The sequence below is a fragment of the Eucyclogobius newberryi genome, unplaced genomic scaffold (genome assembly GCF_026437365.1).
Source record: "Eucyclogobius newberryi isolate DKJ021-1_F unplaced genomic scaffold, fEucNew1.0.hap1 SCAF_4, whole genome shotgun sequence".
In the NCBI taxonomy this organism is placed as follows: domain Eukaryota; kingdom Metazoa; phylum Chordata; class Actinopteri; order Gobiiformes; family Gobiidae; genus Eucyclogobius; species Eucyclogobius newberryi.
The window spans coordinates 2,847,563-2,869,942 of NW_027316056.1; the positions used below are offsets into that span (position 1 = coordinate 2,847,563).

Below are 22,380 nucleotides of genomic sequence, written 5' to 3' on the forward strand. Positions count from 1 at the left end.
CAGCAAAGGACGTCACCTGCTTAACAGTGCTCGATTTGTGAATATATAGGTACAGGAACACTTGTGGACTGGGTGATCAGACCAAAGAAGTAACTGTAACACACAAAAAGTGACGCTTATGTAAGTAAAGTAACAATGGCACAGACCTTTGTGTCATTACCAGTGAAAGAGGAATTTATTCTTGAATTTTCTATCCGATCACTATTTGTGTTCTGTTCCTAAGCCATCATATCTGTTCCGTTTTGGTCCATTCTATCATTTTTGCTTACAGTTCGGAAGGGTATGTAGCTCAGTGGTAGAGCGCATGCTTAGCATGTATGAGGCCCTGGGTTCAATCCCCAGCATCTCCAGACAATGCTTTAGTCATTGCAAGTTGCCATATTACACTGGAAGGAATTTCAGATACCTGTCACCTGCACGCCGGCGCGCAGTTTCCAAATTACAAAAGTTTTCTTGATGTAAAATGATGTATAACTTGCGGTCAATACCAGCAAGTTATACATCATTTTAAAGGTTATTTTCTCAACAAAACGAATATGTCATTGATTTACATTGAATAATATGCCCCAAGAAGCAATTACCAATAGTTTGTGAGAAAGTCTCAACTTTTACAAACGCATGTCCTACCTGTTTGCTTTTTATGACGGACAAAACGGCTTCCAATCTGTACATTCTTGTACTCAGTCTGTCGGTAAGGATCCATAGAAAAACAATATCCACTTGTATTTTTCCTGAAGTTATCGGATTTTGAGATATTGTCAAGTAAACAACGTTTTCTACAGTGAAAATATCCACATAAAGGCTCTGTCCGGCGCATTTCTCAATCCATATCAAATGACCTGTTTGACTTATAAGATGGTGTTTGGCATCGATCTTTTCTTCAGACTGTTAGCTACAGAATGAGACCATCCACAATTGTTTCTGTCCGCGGGTTTGTTCTTTACAGCCGCCGCTAAAACAAAAGGCGCCGCTTCCGACGAGGGCATCCATCTTGTTTACGTCCACTTAGCGCTAGCATGCAGTGACATGGAAGACTTTGATTGACATATTATTCTAGCCAATAAGAATACCTTTCGAATGGTGGGTGGGACTTAGGGCTTCTTCACACAGAGGCTTTGGAACATATATACATAGTATTTCTAGAAAAAGCGGGTTAGTGGTAGAGCGCATACCTTTGTTCATTTGTGTTGTTTCTAAACCATCATATCTGTTCCATTTTTGTCCATTCTATCATTTTGGAGAATTGAACCAAAGGGGATGTAGCTCAGTGGTAGAGCATGTATGAGGTCCTGGGTTCAATCCCCAGCATCTCCTGACACTGCTTTAGTCATTGCAAGCTGCCATATTATGGCCCGTTCAGACCGCAAACGCCTATTCGCGCGTATTGGCGAAGTTGGACGCAAGTACGCATGAAGAAAAACGCAAATACGCCGCGTTCTCGACGCAGCGGAGCAGAGACGAAATATAATAAGCAGACGCGCGTTTGCCGCGTGCGCATGCGCAGTGGAGGTGTTGTGTTTGGCGGCTTCTCTCTGTTGGTGAAAATGGCGGATATAGAGACAGAAGTGTTCACGTTTTTGATTCTGAAAACCCTCATTCGGAGGCGCCAGGCTCGGCGGCGACGTGCGTGGGTTCACCAAATACTACAGAGGTGAACGGAGTTTGGTGAATTCCACCATTTGCTGCAGGAGCTGCGGCTCGACGATCAGCGCTTTCAGCGCTACTTTCGTCTGTCCCGTCCCCAGTTCGACGACCTGTTGTCCCGCATTGGTGCGAGGATAACCCACCAGGACACCAACTACAGACGCTCAATTCCAGCTGCTGAGCGCCTGTCCATCTGTCTTCGGTATGAATACACTCTGTTATTCATGTAATAACAGAGTGTATTCATACATAGCTAATAAAAGTAACCAGGGTAAATAGTGGATGATGTTTGAACTATATTTAAACGGAGCTCGACGCTCATACAACAGCAAGTGTATTTTTATTTAAATGTCTTTATATTGCCTGTTCTAGTGCACCATTTTAGAATTGATTGGGGTATATTTGATAAAAGTACAAGTAAACTATATTCAGGCCATGTATAATTTGTTTTTTTTATTTTTTTATTTTTTTTATTCAGTTTTCTTGCCACTGGAGACTCCTACAGGACAATTGCCAGCAGCTTCAGGGTTGGTGTGTCCACAGTCTCCTCCATCGTCCCTGAAGTTGCAGCTGTCATCTGGGACTGTCTCGTGGCAGACTTTATGGCTGTGCCCACAGCAGAGGACTGGAGGTCCATTGCAGCAGAGTTCCAGGAGCGGTGGAACTACCCTCTCTGCTGTGGAGCTATTGACGGGAAACATGTCCGGCTGAAGGCCCCTCCCAACTCAGGATCCCGCTTTTTCAATTATAAGGGGGATCATCCCTTGTCCTCCTGGCCGTGGTCGATGCCCGGTATCGTTTCCGGGTAATCGATGTGGGGGGATACGGGAGGACGAGTGACGGGGGGATCTTGTCCAACTCAGCCTTTGGTCAGGCCCTGCGTGAAGGCACTCTCCAGCTGCCCCCTGACCAGAACCTGCCCGGGGCTGAAGGCAGAGGCCCACAGCCGCATGTCTTTGTGGCGGATGAAGCCTTCCCGCTGCAAAGACACTTGATGCGACCCTTCCCTGGAAGTGGGCGCCTCCCCATAGAAAACCGGGTCTTCAATTACCGCCTCTCTCGGGCACGGCTGGTGGTTGAAGACGCCTTCGGGATATGGACCTCACAGTGGAGGATGTTCCTGCGGCGCCTGGAAGTCCACCCTGAAATTGTGGAGAAGTGCGTGAAGGCGACATGTCTCCTCCACAATTTCATGCGGGCCACAGCGCCGGAGCATGTGCCTGGAGCGTGGGGAGCTGGAGCACAGGAGGAGCCACTTCCAGGTGTGGGGCGGATCGGGGCAAACAACGCTTCCAGAGAGGCCTTGAGGGTGAGGGAGGCGTTTAAGGCCCATTTCTCAGAAGAAGGAGCAGTGCCATGGCAGCCCAGAGAGTAGTCATGTCCTCCACAGGACTGACCCACAACGGCTCTTTTAAGAGCCACGCACTAAACAACAAAGAGCTTAATTTGAGTCTGTTTATGTACGTTTATCCACAGCCTGTTGTATATGGTGTTTTTATAAAGTGTTTTTCATATTTATAGGCAACGTCTGCAAAGACCACATGATCTGTCAAGTTTGAGCCCAAATGCCAGGCTGTTTACATAGAATGAGATAAAGTTAAATCAATAAAGCAGTGATTAGCTCAGCTTTTTGTTTATTAGTTTTAATTTTGGATAATTCATTAAGTTCAGCTTTAAATTAATAAAATTTAACTACCCAGGATTATATATATGAAGGTGCAGAAGTATACAGGAGACACGTTTTATAACAAACACATTTATTTTTACAAAAATAGAACTATTATTTACAATAACAACAAAAATAGAACACAATTACAAAGAACTATTTACAAAAATTAGAAGGGAGGAGTTGTATGACGTGGGAACGGTGGAATAAAGGAACAGGCGAAAGAAGGACCATAGCCTGGAGGAGAGCTTGAAGGAGAAGAAATCGTGGTCTCGTTCCTCTCCTGAAGAAGGTTCCAGCTCATGTCGTATCGACATTCTCCAATGGTTCCAAATTTAAATCAAAACTACTGTTGGAATACACCCACTGGTAAATTCCAAATTTCTTCCCTTCTTCAGGAGAGGAAGGAGACCAAGAAGGAATTGCTCATCGCCACACGGGACACGAGGAGGAGGAGGAGGAGGGGGAGGAGGAGGAGGAGGAGGAGCAGCAGCAGCAGTAGCATGGCGAGCCATAAGCCCCTCCAGCAGATACTCCTCATATCTGCGCTCCTGATCCCTGGGCCTCTTCCTCTTCCTCGCTGGGCCTAAACAAAAAGAATACACATAGCAATTTAGATGACACGGGCTGAAAAAAAAGGAAATTGTTATTTTTTAAAACCAAAGGATTTCACACACCTGTGGGTGCAGCAGAAGGGCCAGCAGCAGAAGGGCCAGCAGCTGAAGGGCCAGCAGCTGAAGGCCCAGCAGCAGAAGGGCCAGCAGCTGAAGGCCCAGAAGGGCGGCAATTCAATTCCTGATCTTCTAAAAGAACATTGCACAGCAGTTATATTTCAGCCAATTACATTTATTGCTTTATTAAATATCATATTTAATGAGGCACATGTATTTTATATGGAGCCAATATTTTTTTTCAAGTTTCATACAACAAACCTGATTCGGAGAGCCCTTCTGCTGCGTCTTCAGGCTCTCTGGGGTCCTCTGCCTCCTCGACCCTTCCCTCCATGTTGCCGCTGGACTCACGGGGAGTGATGAAAGGGTCGAGGAAGGACATGACCCCAGAGTAGCGCCACTTTGCTGCTGACCCTGCTGCTGACCCACTCCTCTTTTCCCTCTCCTTTTTCCTCTCCTTCATGTAGGTGTCCCTCAAGCTCTTCCACCTCTTTCTGCAGAATTCCTCTGAATAAACACATTTACTTGTCAAACACACTAGAAAAAAAATAGTATTATTAATAATAAAACTGAGTTGATAGTTGATGGATCCACAAATTATTTGGATCCATCAACTATCAACACATTTTTTTATCGTTTAAAAAATGTAAAAACTTACCAGACAGTCCCGTCTCCTCACTGACTTTTCTCCAGGCTTGGTCCTTCTTTCTCCTGTTCCTGTACTCCATCGTTCCCACGTCATACAACTCCTTCAGCCCGCACACTGCCACTATCAGCGTTTCGTCCGCCATGTCTGTCATTTGCCCGGGACAAACGTGATTTTGCCCGAGCAAAATGCGTACGTACGTCACCGGAGCGTCATCTCTGATTGGCTGCTGCACCGCCGCAGAAAAGCTCAAAATTCTGAACTTATTTGCGGCGAACCGTTTTGATGCATTGATGCTTATACGCCCGTCAAAGCGTCTCGAGCGGAAAACGCAAAAGCGCGCCCGCCTCGCCGCGCTCCTCGGCGAATCGCGCCGCAAATAAGCGGAAGCCGCGCCGCAAAAACGCAGGAGGTGCTTGACGCGCGTTTACATAGACTTTGAATGTAAACTGGACGCTTTTGCCGCACCGGTCTGAACGGGCCATTACACTGAAAGGGATTTCAGAGACCTTGACTTTAATATGCCATGTCAACACTTCTGACATCCACAGTGGCCTAATGGATGTCAGAAGCAAATATTTGGTAAGTTTAGACCATTCAGTGCTTTGACCAGTATAAATCATAGCGTCACTCTTTGGCTAATGGATATTCAAAAATCAACATTTCATCCACAAGCTTAAAAAAACTATAAATCCATTGTGCACTGTCACCCTGCCAAATTATAACTCAGTGATTGTTAGATACCTTGAAATATCTGTCAGTAAAAGTGTATGTATGGTATAGTGTAGGTTTATTGTCATCTGATGCCGAGATAGATGCTCAAACTCAAGCTTAAGTGCAAACTCCCAGTCCCACATTACGGTTGAATCTTGCAGCACTTATAAAACATATACAAGTACAATAAGTCTGGATGGGTGTCAAGAGAGGCTATGAAACATGGCATCCATTCAGGCGCAACATTTTGAAATCAACTTTTTGTTTTTCCATGCATCTATGACAAAGTGGTTCAGTGGTAGAGCGCATACCTTTGTTCATTTGGGATCAGACATGTTTTCCAGCAATGCTTGACTGGACAAGCATACCTTGATTTTTAATATGTCTCAAGATTTCACAGTAATTTTCCAAAGATGCAGTATTGCGGTGGCCAGGTGGACAAGCCAATGGGCAAAAAATCTATTGGAATTGCTTCATATTTCTTTGAACCCTGCCGGAAACATACCTTTCTCTTCCCCTTGACCAGCAAAGGACGTCACCTGCTTAACAGTGCTTGATTTGTGAATATATAGGTACAGGAACACTTGTGGACTGGGTGATCAGACCAAAGAAGTAACTGTAACACACAAAAAGTGTAAGTAAAGTAACAATGGCACAGACCTTTGTGTCATTACCAGTGAAAGAGGAATTTATTCTTGAATTTTCTATCCGATCACTGTTTGTGTTCTAAGCCATCATATCTGTTCCGTTTTGGTCCATTCTATCGTTTTTACTTAGAAAAGGGGATGTAGCTCAGTGGTAGAGCCCATGCTTAGCATGGTTGTTGTCCTGGGTTCAATCCCCAGTATCTCCAGACCGACCAAACATGGATAGTGGGCATCCAAGAGCGCCAGCCAATCAGGATAAGCCTGTGTGCCATGTGCCACTGTGATGAAGGCCAACCAAACAGAATGCAGACATTTGTGTTGTTCACAAATTCATCTTAAGAGAAGAAGAAGAAGAATGTTTCAAAGGATCAAAACTTTAAATGTATTAAGTTTAAGAGTTCAAACTTTAAATGTATAAAGTTTATGAGTTCAAACATTAAATGTATAAAGTTTATGAGTTGGTGTGCCAGTTTGCACTTGTTAAAAGGTCAGATCATGAGAAGGACTCACATGCAGCTGCTGGGACTGATTTGCAATATTAATAAAATCACAAATTGATCACAAATAGTGATTTCTGCTTCACCTTAAGAGATTTACCCACGTCACACCTTCTGATTGCATAAATAAACTTGGCGTGGGTCAGAAACTAGTCAGAAAACTCTAGGTGTTTAGTCCGCAGGGGTCAGAGGTCACACTATCATATCTCTAACACTGCAGCACTGAACTGTACTATTTGTGTTCAGTTTATGTTCTGCAGAGAAATAAAACATTTACTCATATTATTAATGATATGATATCTCAACCATGTATAGAATACTGTTGTATTGTTATATTGGAAAGAAAACACAATAACATATACTTTTAAGAATATTTATTGACAGGGAAAATACCAGAAATATTAAGTTTTATTCATTTACACTTCAGACAGCATTCATTACTTGACAGTAGTATTTACATTAAATATAAAGATATATACAGTCCAGGGAAGTATGTGTGGATTTGTGACTGTGAGGGCCTGCTTCAGCTCCAGTTTGCAGAACCTGCACGTTCTCCCTGGGGCAGAACCTGCACGTTCTCCCTGGGGCAGATGACTCCTCTCTCTTCCTCTTCTGCTGCATCTTTTCCTCCACTCTCTGTCTTGTGGCCTCCAGCTCCCTCTGGAAGAACTCTGTGTCCACAAAGTCCTTAAAGGGTTTCTTCTGGGCTGCTGCTGCTGCTGCTGCTCAGGGCGTCCTGAGAAAGAGACGGTGATGGTCTGAGCTGTAGGAGGAGACGAGGTGATGGTCTGAGGAGGACGCTTCACTGTGGCAGGTGTCGTGGTGGACGACAGGTGTCGTGGTGGACGACAGGTGTCGTGGTGGACGACAGGTGTCGTGGTGGACGACAGGTGTCGTGGTGACAACAGGCAGAGTTGTGGTGGTTGCTGCCAGAGTGTCTGTGTTTGCTCCAGCTTTGTTGAGTGAGGATGATGCATTTAATAATTTGATGTGATGTTTTATGTAATGAGAAATATGTAGTTTTGTGGTCGGGTGTGGCGCGCTGTTGGCTGATTGGCTCAGGGGCAGTCGAGGGGGAGGCGGCCTGTTGATGACGACTGCGGGCTGAAGCTTCACTGGAGGAGGAACTACAGAACAAAACAGATGAATGTTTTAGTGATAAGCATTCACAACACGTGTGCACATCAAATACAACACATGACACACATTTAGAACCACTGCACTGGCTGTCAAACTACAGTCAGCATGAAGCATTCATCTGTTCACTCTGTGATCGTTTTACTGTGACAGACACACATGGAGCTCACTCACTTTGGGTTCTCTCTTCTCCAGGAGCATCAGATGCAGAATGTGTGGGACGAGCTGCATCTGAAACAACCAAAACACCACAATATAGGTTTATGTTTGTTTAGATTATTCTATTAAAATGTCAGACCTGGAGCTGAAGTACTTCCAGACTCGGGCAGAACAAACCTCAACTCCTGTTGAAGTGGCACTGGAGGCTTAAGGGGCAGCACATTTGCAACAGCTGAAGAGAGGAAAGAAATATATGATACGTTTGATCAACTTTGATCTTACAAGCAACAAGTAAAAGCTTTTACCGTCCTGTGATTCCTCCAGAACAGTCTGTTTGGACTGTGCAGCTGCTGTAAGAGAAGAAGAATCATAATGAGTCATATTTAGCCGTTAGTAACAACGCACACTTATATTTGACCTGTTGTTTATATCGTAAGTAAGTTTAAATTGCTGTTTTATTTAGCAATGTTAGTGTGAATGAGCAGAAGAAGCACTCACTCATTCATATTGAACACCAGATAATATGACTTACTCTCATCACAGATGCATGAATTCAGAGCAGGACCTGAACAGGGTCAGGAACAACTGAACTCATGCACAGGACAGAACGTGTCCCAAAGTGTCCTTCATGGCAGGACATCTGTGTGTGAACTTCTGTAAACCTGAGGATGGTGGACCTCAGCAGCGACTGGTGCAGACACGGCTGGAATAAAAGACAAACCTTTTTAACACATGGTACATCCAAAATGGAGCTAAAGCGTTACAGACACATTACACACATCCACGTGTTGTTTGGACGGGGATGCTGAACATTGCCCTCTCCAGCGCGTCCTCTTCAGCCACTGCTAAAGGAAAAGACATGAAATGAAACAGAAGTGACTGCTCCTCTACACGGTGTGACTGTGTGACTCCACACAAACCAAGGAACACATGAACACATTTATGTAGTTATACTCACCCAAGGGCTCACGAGGAGAGGTGGTGGGGACACGAGTGGGTGGGACAAAGGAGGTCAGGACAGAGGAGGACAGGAGAGAGGAGGACAGGAGAGAGGAGGACAGGGCAGAGGAGGACAAGGCAGAGGAGGACAAGGAAGAGGAGGACAGGACAGGGCAGAGGAGGACAGGGGAGAACAGAACAGTGGAGGACACGACAGGACAGAGGAGGACAGGACAGAGGAGGACAGGGCAGAGGAGGACAGGACAGTGGAGGACAGGAGAGGGGAGGACAGGGCAGAGGAGGACCGGACAGGGCAGAGGAGGACAGGACAGGGCAGAGGAGGACAGGACAGTGGAGGACAGGACAGGACAGAGGAGGACAGGACAGAGGAGGACAGGGCAGAGGAGGACAGGACAGTGGAGGACAGGACAGGACAGAGGGGACCGGACAAAGGAGGACAGGGCAGAGGAGGACAGGACAGTGGAGGAAAGGACAGGACAGAGGAGGACAGGATGTACAAGCTCCGGTTGCCCATGGGCTGAAAAGGCTTCTGGAGCAATAAAATCAGTAAAAACTGCTAGAACTCAAAAATGCTTTATGATAAGTTCAAACTCTAAAAGATATGTTGTGCAGATGTACAAGCCCTTCTTGCTCAGAAAGTATGGGTTAGAAATATCTTGTATTTTCTTCAGAACTCAAATATTGTCTGAAAATGCGTTTGAAGCAATAATAACAAAAACAGCTATAACTCCAAAACCTAAGATGATAGACTCAAACTTTAAATTATATATTGTGTAGATTTACATGTCCTACTTGCCCAGCAAATAGGGTTTGAATAGCTCTTGTACTTTTTTCAGAACTCACAAACAACTGTTCATGGGCTGAAAAGGCTTTTGGAGCAATAACAACAGTAAAAACTGCTATAACTCAAAAATGCAATAGGATAAGTTCAAACTTTAAAAGACATGTTGTGCAGATGTACAAGCCCCTCTTGCACAGAAAGTATGGGTTAGATATCTCTTGTAGTTTCTTCAGAACACACAAATTATCTGACAATGCTTTTGAAGCAATAGACACAAAAACAGCTATAAATCCAAAACCTAATATGATAGACTCAAACTTTAAACTATATATTGTGTAGATTTACAGGTCCTACTTGCCCAGCAAAAAGGGTTCGAATAGCTCCTGAACTCTTTTCAAAACTCACAAACAACTGTTCATGGGCTGAAAAGGCTTTTGGAGCAATAAAACAGAAAAAACTGCTATAACTCAAAAATGCAATAGGATAAGTTCAAACTTTAAAAGACATGTTGTGCAGATGTACAAGCCCCTCTTGCACAGAAAGTATGGGTTAGATATCTCTTGTAGTTTCTTCAGAACACACTAATTATCTGAAAATGCTTTTGAAGCAATAGACACAAAAACAGCTACAAATCCAAAACCTGATATGAAAGACTCAAACTTTAAACTATATACTGTGTGGATTTACAGGGCCTACTTGCCCAGCAAAAAGAGTTCGAATAACTCTTTTGCACTTTTTTGAAAACTCACAAACAACTGTTCATGGGCTGAAAAGGCTTTTGGAGCAATAAAACAGTAAAAACTGCTAGAACTCAAAAATGCAATAAGATAGGTTCAAACTTTAAAATACATGTTGTGCAGATGTACAAGCCCCTCTTGCACAGAAAGTATGGGTTAGATATCTCTTGCAGTTTCTTCAGAAAACACAAATTATGTGAAAATGCTTTTAAAGCAATAGACACAAAAACAGCTATAAATCCAAAACCTAATATGATAGACTCAAACTTTAAACTATATATTGTGTAGATTTACAGGTCCTACTTGCCCAGCAAAAAGGGTTTGAATAGCTCTTGCACTTTTTTCAAAACTCACAAACAACTGTTTATGGGCTGAAAAGGCTTTTGGAGCAATAAAACAGTAAAAACTGCTATAACTCAAAAATGCAATAAGATAGGTTCAAACTTTAAAAGACATGTTGTCTCTTGCACAGAAAGTATGGGTTAGATATCTCTTGCAGTTTCTTCAGAAAACACAAATTATGTGAAAATGCTTTTGAAGCAATAGACACAAAAACAGCTATAAATCCAAAACCTAATATGATAGACTCGAACTTTAAACTATATATTGTGTAGATTTACAGGTCCTACTTGCCCAGCAAAAAGGGTTTGAATAGCTCTTGCACTTTTTTCAAAACTCACAAACAACTGTTCATGGGCTGAAAAGGCTTTTGGAGCAATAAAACAGTAAAAACTGCTATAACTCAAAAATGCAATAAGATAGGTTCAAACTTTAAAAGACATGTTGTGCAGATGTACAAGCCCCTCTTGCACAGAAATTATGGGTTAGATATCTCTTGCAGTTTCATCAGAAAACACAAATTATGTGAAAATGCTTTTGAAGCAATAGACACAAAAACAGCTATAAATCCAAAACCTAATATGATAGACTCAAACTTTAAACTATATATTGTGTAGATTTACAGGTCCTACTTGCCCAGCAAAAAGGGTTTGAATAGCTCGTGCACTTTTTTCAAAACTCACAAACAACTGTTCATGGGCTTAAAAGGCTTTTGGAGCAATAAAACAGTAAAAACTGTTATAACTCAAAAATGCAATAAGATAGGTTCAAACTTTAAAAGACATGTTGTCTCTTGCACAGAAAGTATGGGTTAGATATCTCTTGCAGTTTCTTCAGAAAACACAAATTATGTGAAAATGCTTTTGAAGCAATAGACACAAAAACAGCTATAAATCCAAAACCTAATATGATAGACTCGAACTTTAAACTATATATTGTGTAGATTTACAGGTCATATTTGCCCAGCAAATTGGGTTTGAATAGTTCTTGCACTTTTTTCAAAACTCACAAACAACTGTTCATGGGCTGAAAAGGCTTTTGGAGCAACAAAAACAGTAAAACTGCTATAACTCAAAAATGCAATATGATAAGTTCAAACTTCAAAAGATATGTTGTGCAGATGTACAAGCCCTTCTTGCACAGAAAGTATGGGTTAGAAATCTCTTGTATTTTCTTCAGAACTTACAAATTGTCTGAAAATGCTTTTGAAGAAATAATAACAAAAACGGCTATAACTCCAAAATCTAAGATGATAGACTCAAACTTTAAACTATATATTGTGTAGATTTACAGGTCCTACTTGCCCAGCAAATAGGGTTTGAATAGCTCTTGCACTTTTTTCAGAACTCACAAACAACTGTTCATGGGCTGAAAAGGCTTTTGGAGCAATAAAAACAGTAAAAACTGCTATAACTCATGAATGCAATATGATAAGTTCAAACTTTAAAATATATGTTTTGCAGGATATACAATCTCTTCTTGCTCAGAAGCTATGGGTTTGAAATCTCCTGTATTTTCTTCAGAACTCACAAATTGTCTGAAAATGCTTTTGAAGAAATAATAACAAAAACAGCTATAACTCCAAAACCTAAGATGATAGACTCAAACTTTAAACTATATATTGTGTATATTTAGAGGTCCTATTTGCCCAGCAAATAGGGTTTGAATAGCTCTTACACTTTTTTCAGAACTCACAAACAACTGTTCATGGCCTGAAAAGGCATTTGGAGCAATAAAAACAGTAAAAACTGCTATAACTCATAAATGCAATAAGATAGGTTCAAACTTTAAAAGACATGTTGTGCAGATGTACAAGCCCCTCTTGCACAGAAAGTATGGGTTAGATATCTCTTGCAGTTTCTTCAGAGAACACAAATTATGTGAAAATGCTTTTGAAGCAATAGACACAAAAACAGCTATAAATCCAAAACCTAATATGATAGACTCAAACTTTAAACTATATATTGTGTAGATTTACAGGTCCTACTTGCCCAGCAAATTGGGTTTGAATAGTTCTTGCACTTTTTTCAAAACTCACAAACAACTGTTCATGGGCTGAAAAGGCTTTTGGAGCAATAAAACAGTAAAAACTGCTAGAACTCAAAAATGCAATAAGATAGGTTCAAACTTTAAAAGACATGTTGTGCAGATGTACAAGCCCCTCTTGCACAGAAAGTATGGGTTAGATATCTCTTGCAGTTTCTTCAGAAAACACAAATTATGTGAAAATGCTTTTGAAGCAATAGACACAAAAACAGCTATAAATCCAAAACCTAATATGATAGACTCAAACTTTAAACTATATATTGTGTAGATTTACAGGACCTACTTGCCCAGCAAATAGGGTTTGAATAGCTCTTATGCTTTTTCAGAACTTACAAACAACTGTTCATGGGCTGAAAAGGCTTTTGGAGCAACAAAAACAGTAAAACTGCTATACCTCAAAAATGCAATATGATAAGTTCGAACTTCAAAAGACATGTTGTGCAGATGTACAAGCCCTTCTTGCACAGAAAGTATGGGTTAGAAATCTCTTGTATTTTCTTCAGAACTTACAAATTGTCTGAAAATGCTTTTGAAGAAATAATAACAAAAACGGCTATAACTCCAAAATCTAAGATGATAGACTCAAACTTTAAACTATATATTGTGTAGATTTACAGGTCCTACTTGCCCAGCAAATAGGGTTTGAATAGCTCTTGCACTTTTTTCAGAACTCACAAACAACTGTTCATGGGCTGAAAAGGCTTTTGGAGCAATAAAAACAGTAAAAACTGCTATAACTCATGAATGCAATATGATAAGTTCAAACTTTAAAATATATGTTTTGCAGGATATACAATCTCTTCTTGCTCAGAAGCTATGGGTTTGAAATCTCCTGTATTTTCTTCAGAACTCACAAATTGTCTGAAAATGCTTTTGAAGAAATAATAACAAAAACAGCTATAACTCCAAAACCTAAGATGATAGACTCAAACTTTAAACTATATATTGTGTATATTTAGAGGTCCTATTTGCCCAGCAAATAGGGTTTGAATAGCTCTTACACTTTTTTCAGAACTCACAAACAACTGTTCATGGCCTGAAAAGGCTTTTGGAGCAATAAAACAGTAAAAACTGCTATAACTCAAAAATGCAATAAGATAAGTTCAAACTTTAAAAGACATGTTGTGCTGATGTACAAGCCCCTCTTGCACAGAAAGTATGGGTTAGATATCTCTTGCAGTTTCTTCAGAAAACACAAATTATGTGAAAATGCTTTTGAAGCAATAGACACAAAAACAGCTATAAATCCAAAACCCAATATGATAGACTCAAACTTTAAACTATATATTGTGTAGATTTACAGGTCCTACTTGCCCAGCAAAAAGGGTTTGAATAGCTCTTGTCCTTTTTTGAAAACTCACAAACAACTGTTCATGGGCTGAAAAGGCTTTTGGAGCAATAAAACAGTAAAAACTGCTATAACTCAAAAATGCAATAAGATAAGTTCAAACTTTAAAAGACATGTTGTGCTGATGTACAAGCCCCTCTTGCACAGAAAGTATGGGTTAGATATCTCTTGCAGTTTCTTCAGAAAACACAAATTATGTGAAAATGCTTTTGAAGCAATAGACACAAAAACAGCTATAAATCCAAAACCCAATATGATAGACTCAAACTTTAAACTATATATTGTGTAGATTTACAGGTCCTACTTGCCCAGCAAAAAGGGTTTGAATAGCTCTTGCCCTTTTTTGAAAACTCACAAACAACTGTTCATGGGCTGAAAAGGCTTTTGGAGCAATAAAACAGTAAAAACTGCTATAACTCAAAAATGCAATAAGATAAGTTCAAACTTTAAAAGACAGGTTGTGCTGATGTACAAGCCCCTCTTGCACAGAAAGTATGGGTTAGATATCTCTTGCAGTTTCTTCAGAAAACACAAATTATGTGAAAATGCTTTTGAAGCAATAGACACAAAAACAGCTATAAATCCAAAACCCAATATGATAGACTCAAACTTTAAACTATATATTGTGTAGATTTACAGGTCCTACTTGCCCAGCAAAAAGGGTTTGAATAGCTCTTGCCCTTTTTTGAAAACTCACAAACAACTGTTCATGGGCTGAAAAGGCTTTTGGAGCAATAAAACAGTAAAAACTGCTATAACTCAAAAATGCAATAAGATAGGTTCAAACTTTAAAAGACATGTTGTGCAGATGTACAAGCCCCTCTTGCACAGAAAGTATGGGTTAGATATCTCTTGCAGTTTCTTCAGAAAACACAAATTATGTGAAAATGCTTTTGAAGCAATAGACACAAAAACAGCTATAAATCCAAAACCCAATATGATAGACTCAAACTTTAAACTATATATTGTGTAGATTTACAGGTCCTACTTGCCCAGCAAAAAGGGTTTGAATAGCTCTTGTCCTTTTTTGAAAACTCACAAACAACTGTTCATGGGCTGAAAAGGCTTTTGGAGCAATAAAACAGTAAAAACTGCTATAACTCAAAAATGCAATAAGATAAGTTCAAACTTTAAAAGACATGTTGTGCAGATGTACAAGCCCCTCTATCACAGAAAGTATGGGTTAGATATCTCTTGCAGTTTCTTCAGAAAACACAAATTATGTGAAAATGCTTTTGAAGCAATAGACACAAAAACAGCTATAAATCCAAAACCCAATATGATAGACTCAAACTTTAAACTATATATTGTGTAGATTTACAGGTCCTACTTGCCCAGCAAAAAGGGTTTGAATAGCTCTTGCCCTTTTTTGAAAACTCACAAACAACTGTTCATGGGCTGAAAAGGCTTTTGGAGCAACAAAACAGTAAAAACTGCTATAACTCAAAAATGCAATAAGATAAGTTCAAACTTTAAAAGACATGTTGTGCTGATGTACAAGCCCCTCTTGCACAGAAAGTATGGGTTAGATATCTCTTGCAGTTTCTTCAGAAAACACAAATTATGTGAAAATGCTTTTGAAGCAATAGACACAAAAACAGCTATAAATCCAAAACCCAATATGATAGACTCAAACTTTAAACTATATATTGTATAGATTTACAGGTCCTACTTGCCCAGCAAAAAGGATTTGAATAGCTCTTGCCCTTTTTTGAAAACTCACAAACAACTGTTCATGGGCTGAAAAGGCTTTTGGAGCAATAAAACAGTAAAAACTGCTATAACTCAAAAATGCAATAAGATAAGTTCAAACTTTAAAAGACATGTTGTGCAGATGTACAAGCCCCTCTTGCACAGAAAGTATGGGTTAGATATCTCTTGCAGTTTCTTCAGAAAACACAAATTATGTGAAAATGCTTTTGAAGCAATAGACACAAAAACAGCTATAAATCCAAAACCCAATATGATAGACTCAAACTTTAAACTATATATTGTGTAGATTTACAGGTCCTACTTGCCCAGCAAAAAGGGCTTGAATAGCTCTTGTCCTTTTTTGAAAACTCACAAACAACTGTTCATGGGCTGAAAAGGCTTTTGGAGCAATAAAACAGTAAAAACTGCTATAACTCAAAAATGCAATAAGATAAGTTCAAACTTTAAAAGACATGTTGTGCAGATGTACAAGCCCCTCTTGCACAGAAAGTATGGGTTAGATATCTCTTGCAGTTTCTTCAGAAAACACAAATTATGTGAAAATGCTTTTGAAGCAATAGACACAAAAACAGCTATAAATCCAAAACCCAATATGATAGACTCAAACTTTAAACTATATATTGTGTAGATTTACAGGTCCTACTTGCCCAGCAAAAAGGGTTTGAACAGTTCTTGCCCTTTTTTGAAAACTCACAAACAACTGTTCATGGGCTGAAAAGGCTTTTGGAGCAATAAAACAGTAAAAACTGCTATAACTCAAAAATGCAATAAGATAAGTTCAAACTTTAAAAGACATGTTGTGCTGATGTACAAGCCCCTCTTGCACAGAAAGTATGGGTTACATATCTCTTGCAGTTTCTTCAGAAAACACAAATTATGTGAAAATGCTTTTGAAGCAATATACACAAAAACAGCTATAAATCCAAAACCCAATATGATAGACTCAAACTTTAAACTATATATTGTGTAGATTTACAGGTCCTACTTGCCCAGCAAAAAGGGTTTGAATAGCTCTTGCACTTTTTTCAAAACTCACAAACAACTGTTCATGGGCTGAAAATGCTTTTGGAGCAATAAAACAGTAAAAACTGCTATAACTCAAAAATGCAATAAGATAAGTTCAAACTTTAAAAGACATGTTGTGCTGATGTACAAGCCCCTCTTGCACAGAAAGTATGGGTTAGATATCTCTTGCAGTTTCTTCAGAAAACACAAATTATGTGAAAATGCTTTTGAAGCAATAGACACAAAAACAGCTATAAATCCAAAACCCAATATGATAGACTCAAACTTTAAACTATATATTGTGTAGATTTACAGGTCCTACTTGCCCAGCAAAAAGGGTTTGAATAGCTCGTGTCCTTTTTTGAAAACTCACAAACAACTGTTCATGGGCTGAAAAGGCTTTTGGAGCAATAAAACAGTAAAAACTGCTATAACTCAAAAATGCAATAAGATAAGTTCAAACTTTAAAAGACATGTTGTGCTGATGTACAAGCCCCTCTTGCACAGAAAGTATGGGTTAGATATCTCTTGCAGTTGCTTCAGAAAACACAAATTATGTGAAAATGCTTTTGAAGCAATAGACACATAAACAGCTATAAATCCAAAACCTAATATGATAGACTCAAACTTTAAACTTTATATTGTGTAGATTTACAGGTCCTACTTGCCCAGCAAAAAGGGTTTGAATAGCTCTTGCACTTTTTTCAAAACTCACAAACAACTGTTCATGGGCTGAAAAGGCTTTTGGAGCAATAAAACAGTAAAAACTGCTAGAACTCAAAAATGCAATAAGATAGGTTCAAACTTTAAAAGACATGTTGTGCAGATGTACAAGCCCCTCTTGCACAGAAAGTATGGGTTAGATATCTCTTGCAGTTTCTTCAGAAAACACAAATTATGTGAAAATGCTTTTAAAGCAATAGACACAAAAACAGCTATAAATCCAAAACCTAATATGATAGACTCAAACTTTAAACTATATATTGTGTAGATTTACAGGTCCTACTTGCCCAGCAAAAAGGGTTTGAATAGCTCTTGCACTTTTTTGAAAACTCACAAACAACTGTTCATGGGCTGAAAAGGCTTTTGGAGCAATAAAACAGTAAAAACTGTTATAACTCAAAAATGCAATAAGATAGGTTCAAACTTTAAAAGACATGTTGTGCAGATGTACAAGCCCCTCTTGCACAGAAAGTATGGGTTAGATATCTCTTGCAGTTTCTTCAGAAAACACAAATTATGTGAAAATGCTTTTGAAGCAAAAGACACAAAAACAGCTATAAATCCAAAACCTAATATGATAGACTCAAACTTTAAACTATATATTGTATAGATTCACAGGTCCTACTTGCCCAGCAAAAAGGGTTTGAATAGCTCTTGCCCCTTTTTCAAAACTCACAAACAACTGTTCATGGGCTGAAAAGGCTTTTGGAGCAATAAAACAGTAAAAACTGTTATAACTCAAAAATACAATAAGATAGGTTCAAACTTTAAAAGACATGTTGTGCAGATGTACAAGCCCCTCTTGCACAGAAAGTATGGGTTAGATATCTCTTGCAGTTTCTTCAGAAAACACAAATTATGTGAAAATGCTTTTGAAGCAAAAGACACAAAAACAGCTATAAATCCAAAACCTAATATGATAGACTCGAACTTTAAACTATATATTGTGTAGATTTACAGGTCCTACTTGCCCAGCAAATTGGGTTTGAATAGCTCTTGCACTTTTTTCAAAACTCACAAACAACTGTTCATGGGCTGAAAAGGCTTTTGGAGCAATAAAACAGTAAAAACTGCTAGAACTCAAAAATGCAATAAGATAGGTTCAAACTTTAAAATACATGTTGTGCAGATGTACAAGCCCCTCTTGCACAGAAAGTATGGGTTAGATATCTCTTGCAGTTTCTTCAGAAAACACAAATTATGTGAAAATGCTTTTGAAGCAATAGACACATAAACAGCTATAAATCCAAAACCTAATATGATAGACTCAAACTTTAAACTATATATTGTGTAGATTTACAGGTCCTACTTGCCCAGCAAAAAGGGTTTGAATAGCTCTTGCCCTTTTTTCAAAACTCACAAACAACTGTTCATGGGCTGAAAAGGCTTTTGGAGCAATAAAACAGTAAAAACTGCTATAACTCAAAAATGCAATAAGATAGGTTCAAACTTTAAAAGACATGTTGTGCAGATGTACAAGCCCCTCTTGCACAGAAAGTATGGGTTAGATATCTCTTGCAGTTTCTTCAGAAAACACAAATTATGTGAAAATGCTTTTGAAGCAATAGACACAAAAACAGCTATAAATCCAAAACCCAATATGATAGACTCAAACTTTAAACTATATATTGTGTAGATTTACAGGTCCTACTTGCCCAGCAAAAAGGGTTTGAATAGCTCTTGTCCTTTTTTGAAAACTCACAAACAACTGTTCATGGGCTGAAAAGGCTTTTGGAGCAATAAAACAGTAAAAACTGCTATAACTCAAAAATGCAATAAGATAAGTTCAAACTTTAAAAGACATGTTGTGCTGATGTACAAGCCCCTCTTGCACAGAAAGTATGGGTTAGATATCTCTTGCAGTTTCTTCAGAAAACACAAATTATGTGAAAATGCTTTTGAAGCAATAGACACAAAAACAGCTATAAATCCAAAACCCAATATGATAGACTCAAACTTTAAACTATATATTGTGTAGATTTACAGGTCCTACTTGCCCAGCAAAAAGGGTTTGAATAGCTCTTGCCCTTTTTTGAAAACTCACAAACAACTGTTCATGGGCTGAAAAGGCTTTTGGAGCAATAAAACAGTAAAAACTGCTATAACTCAAAAATGCAATAAGATAAGTTCAAACTTTAAAAGACAGGTTGTGCTGATGTACAAGCCCCTCTTGCACAGAAAGTATGGGTTAGATATCTCTTGCAGTTTCTTCAGAAAACACAAATTATGTGAAAATGCTTTTGAAGCAATAGACACAAAAACAGCTATAAATCCAAAACCCAATATGATAGACTCAAACTTTAAACTATATATTGTGTAGATTTACAGGTCCTACTTGCCCAGCAAAAAGGGTTTGAATAGCTCTTGCCCTTTTTTGAAAACTCACAAACAACTGTTCATGGGCTGAAAAGGCTTTTGGAGCAATAAAACAGTAAAAACTGCTATAACTCAAAAATGCAATAAGATAGGTTCAAACTTTAAAAGACATGTTGTGCAGATGTACAAGCCCCTCTTGCACAGAAAGTATGGGTTAGATATCTCTTGCAGTTTCTTCAGAAAACACAAATTATGTGAAAATGCTTTTGAAGCAATAGACACAAAAACAGCTATAAATCCAAAACCCAATATGATAGACTCAAACTTTAAACTATATATTGTGTAGATTTACAGGTCCTACTTGCCCAGCAAAAAGGGTTTGAATAGCTCTTGTCCTTTTTTGAAAACTCACAAACAACTGTTCATGGGCTGAAAAGGCTTTTGGAGCAATAAAACAGTAAAAACTGCTATAACTCAAAAATGCAATAAGATAAGTTCAAACTTTAAAAGACATGTTGTGCTGATGTACAAGCCCCTCTTGCACAGAAAGTATGGGTTAGATATCTCTTGCAGTTTCTTCAGAAAACACAAATTATGTGAAAATGCTTTTGAAGCAATAGACACAAAAACAGCTATAAATCCAAAACCCAATATGATAGACTCAAACTTTAAACTATATATTGTGTAGATTTACAGGTCCTACTTGCCCAGCAAAAAGGGTTTGAATAGCTCTTGCCCTTTTTTGAAAACTCACAAACAACTGTTCATGGGCTGAAAAGGCTTTTGGAGCAACAAAACAGTAAAAACTGCTATAACTCAAAAATGCAATAAGATAAGTTCAAACTTTAAAAGACATGTTGTGCTGATGTACAAGCCCCTCTTGCACAGAAAGTATGGGTTAGATATCTCTTGCAGTTTCTTCAGAAAACACAAATTATGTGAAAATGCTTTTGAAGCAATAGACACAAAAACAGCTATAAATCCAAAACCCAATATGATAGACTCAAACTTTAAACTATATATTGTATAGATTTACAGGTCCTACTTGCCCAGCAAAAAGGATTTGAATAGCTCTTGCCCTTTTTTGAAAACTCACAAACAACTGTTCATGGGCTGAAAAGGCTTTTGGAGCAATAAAACAGTAAAAACTGCTATAACTCAAAAATGCAATAAGATAAGTTCAAACTTTAAAAGACATGTTGTGCAGATGTACAAGCCCCTCTTGCACAGAAAGTATGGGTTAGATATCTCTTGCAGTTTCTTCAGAAAACACAAATTATGTGAAAATGCTTTTGAAGCAATAGACACAAAAACAGCTATAAATCCAAAACCCAATATGATAGACTCAAACTTTAAACTATATATTGTGTAGATTTACAGGTCCTACTTGCCCAGCAAAAAGGGTTTTAACAGTTCTTGCCCTTTTTTGAAAACTCACAAACAACTGTTCATGGGCTGAAAAGGCTTTTGGAGCAATAAAACAGTAAAAACTGCTATAACTCAAAAATGCAATAAGATAAGTTCAAACTTTAAAAGACATGTTGTGCTGATGTACAAGCCCCTCTTGCACAGAAAGTATGGGTTACATATCTCTTGCAGTTTCTTCAGAAAACACAAATTATGTGAAAATGCTTTTGAAGCAAAAGACACAAAAACAGCTATAAATCCAAAACCTAATATGATAGACTCGAACTTTAAACTATATATTGTGTAGATTTACAGGTCCTACTTGCCCAGCAAATTGGGTTTGAATAGCTCTTGCACTTTTTTCAAAACTCACAAACAACTGTTCATGGGCTGAAAAGGCTTTTGGAGCAATAAAACAGTAAAAACTGCTAGAACTCAAAAATGCAATAAGATAGGTTCAAACTTTAAAATACATGTTGTGCAGATGTACAAGCCCCTCTTGCACAGAAAGTATGGGTTAGATATCTCTTGCAGTTTCTTCAGAAAACACAAATTATGTGAAAATGCTTTTGAAGCAATAGACACATAAACAGCTATAAATCCAAAACCCAATATGATAGACTCTAACTTTAAACTATATATTGTGTAGATTTACAGGTCCTACTTGCCCAGCAAAAAGGGTTTGAATAGCTCTTGTCCTTTTTTGAAAACTCACAAACAACTGTTCATGGGCTGAAAAGGCTTTTGGAGCAATAAAACAGTAAAAACTGCTATAACTCAAAAATGCAATAAGATAAGTTCAAACTTTAAAAGACATGTTGTGCTGATGTACAAGCCCCTCTTGCACAGAAAGTATGGGTTAGATATCTCTTGCAGTTTCTTCAGAAAACACAAATTATGTGAAAATGCTTTTGAAGCAATAGACACAAAAACAGCTATAAATCCAAAACCCAATATGATAGACTCAAACTTTAAACTATATATTGTGTAGATTTACAGGTCCTACTTGCCCAGCAAAAAGGGTTTGAATAGCTCTTGCCCTTTTTTGAAAACTCACAAACAACTGTTCATGGGCTGAAAAGGCTTTTGGAGCAATAAAACAGTAAAAACTGCTATAACTCAAAAATGCAATAAGATAAGTTCAAACTTTAAAAGACAGGTTGTGCTGATGTACAAGCCCCTCTTGCACAGAAAGTATGGGTTAGATATCTCTTGCAGTTTCTT

General features: G+C 38.7%; 2 non-coding genes and 1 pseudogene across 2 annotated transcripts; all 3 read left to right on the forward strand.

Annotated features, from left to right (window-relative positions):
• The first annotated feature begins 278 nt into the window (after window positions 1–278).
• trnaa-agc (transfer RNA alanine (anticodon AGC)) lies at window positions 279–350 on the forward strand. The gene has a single exon. It is a non-coding gene; the product is annotated as a tRNA-Ala (tRNA).
• A 1,194-nt stretch (window positions 351–1,544) lies between these two features.
• On the forward strand, window positions 1,545–3,019 carry LOC140377315 (uncharacterized; annotated as a pseudogene).
• Window positions 3,020–6,122: 3,103 nt separating this feature from the next.
• trnaa-agc (transfer RNA alanine (anticodon AGC)) lies at window positions 6,123–6,194 on the forward strand. Its single transcript has one exon. It is a non-coding gene; the product is annotated as a tRNA-Ala (tRNA).
• The last annotated feature ends 16,186 nt before the right edge of the window (window positions 6,195–22,380 follow it).